Source organism: Chiloscyllium punctatum, chromosome 23 (assembly GCF_047496795.1).
Source record: "Chiloscyllium punctatum isolate Juve2018m chromosome 23, sChiPun1.3, whole genome shotgun sequence".
NCBI lineage: Eukaryota > Metazoa > Chordata > Chondrichthyes > Orectolobiformes > Hemiscylliidae > Chiloscyllium > Chiloscyllium punctatum.
This window is the reverse complement of record NC_092761.1, coordinates 19299412-19301319: the sequence shown is the minus strand read 5'-3', so window position 1 is coordinate 19301319 and position 1908 is coordinate 19299412. Positions and strand designations below refer to the sequence as shown.

At 46.1% G+C, this 1908-nt stretch overlaps 1 non-coding gene across 1 annotated transcript; it reads left to right on the top strand.

Annotated features, from left to right (window-relative positions):
- The first annotated feature begins 872 nt into the window (after positions 1 to 872).
- trnal-uaa (transfer RNA leucine (anticodon UAA)) lies at positions 873 to 954 on the top strand. The gene has a single exon. It is a non-coding gene; the product is annotated as a tRNA-Leu (tRNA).
- Positions 955 to 1908: the final 954 nt, after the last annotated feature.

Below are 1908 nucleotides of genomic sequence, written 5' to 3'. Positions count from 1 at the left end.
TCTGTTTGGAAGCACGGTTTGGAATTGTCTCGCTGCCATTTGTGTGAGCAGTACATGACATAGACGACTCGCACTCCCTCAAAGTCAGCATGCCAGTGTGTCTGGCAATGGTTCCGCCTTTTCTGTTCCACGCTAAGAGCTGTCAGTTTTTGGATTCGCTGGAGTGCTGAGGGGGTAACACAATTTGTGTGGTAATTTTCTTCAGTCTAAACTCCACCCTCCAGGAAAAATAGCCCAACGCGCTGAGTAACAAACAGTACGAGTTTTTAGCAAATGGTCTGTTCAAGCTGGTGTCAGCTTCTGGAGCGTCTCAGAGTTGCCAAGCACGGAAACAGACCCTGCGATCTAACTTGCCACTGCTAAACAGATAACCGAAATTAATCTAACCAATATTTGCCAAAATGTGTCCCTTATCTCTCCGAACCCTTTTAGATGCCTTTGAAATGTTGTGAGCGCACCAGTCTCTGCCCCTAAATATGACAATTCATTCTGTACACACGGAAGTGTCGGTGTTCAAAACAAGTGTCCCTCAAATCCCCTTTAAATGTTACTGTTCTCACATTAAACCAATGTTATCTCGCTTTGAACTCATGTGCCTTGTGAAAAATTACTCCCTGACTCTTTTCTCTGTCCGTCTGCCTCATGTCTTTATAAAATTCTGTAAGGCCATTCCTCAGCCCTGAAGCTCCAGGGAAAACTGTCGAAGCCAATTCAGCTTCGTGCTATTGTCCAAACAGTGCAAACCTTGGAAACCCTTTCAAATACTTTCCAAATTGCATCACGTTCGTTTTTGAATGCGCGAAATGTTCGTGACTGAAGTGAAGCGATGCTGAAACACTAGTAATGACAATTTTGGCACTCTGGCCCTGTAAGGTGGCGTGCCCGAGTGGTCTAAGGCGCTGGATTTAAGCTCTAGTCTCTATCGAGTCGTGGGTTCGAATCCCACCGCTACCACGATAACTAGTGTTCTACTGCTGACAGTTGAACATAGCAGGCCGTATGCGTTTTCGTTGTTGTGTTTGCAGCTGCTCAGGCCTCTGATCCAGACTGACTCTGAAAACAGTGTGGGTCCTTGCAGTCGAAGCCTCCTCAACCCCTCTGCTTTCGGAAATATGCGTGGCCAGTTTCTGTGTCTCAAATAGTCAGCGCGTTTGTCTGAAAGTTCGGTGGTTCGAGCCCTCCCTTCGCACTGAGCCTCAATTATTTCAGTTCAAGCATTGAGACCAACCATGTCCCGACACTGCAACCACGAGAACTCACCCGAGTCTGCAGCTGGATGTGGCCCCAATCTCTCCAAGGCCCCGCTGCCAACAGAAAGCGGCTTCTGCAGCTTCAATCAGCGGCTTCCTGCTCAGCCCTGGGACACAGCACATGGAAAATCCTTCCCCAGGAACGGCTCTTCCCGTGTGAAAGGGACAACCATTCCACTTTAAATTGGACACGGCTTCAGAGGATTGTTTCTGTTCTTGGAACGTTTCATAAACAAAACTCCTGTCTCGCAAATAAGAAGTGGGAAAAGTTGTTGGCAGGAAGACTAGAGAAAGTGTTGACTGTGACGACTCTGTCTCGTCAGCAGGTGGGATTCCTTACACTCCAAACAGGAATGATTGGGTTTCCTTCGGGAATTTCCCAATTGATTTACCATCTGCCAGAGTGAATGGGAATCACTCCGGAGACATAAAGATGAGGATAAAAATATGAAAATATTTATATTGAGTCTTAAATCCAGAGACAAGTGTTAAATAGATAATAATGTTCTGAAGGAATAATAGCTGAGAAATGGAAAGTGTGAATGATGACATTTGTGATTGGGAGGAATGAACTGGATCCTTGTAAATTGCAATGCCGGGTGAAATATGCTCAGTATGAAATGACACACTCACCAATCGTGAGCCAGGCCCAGCGATT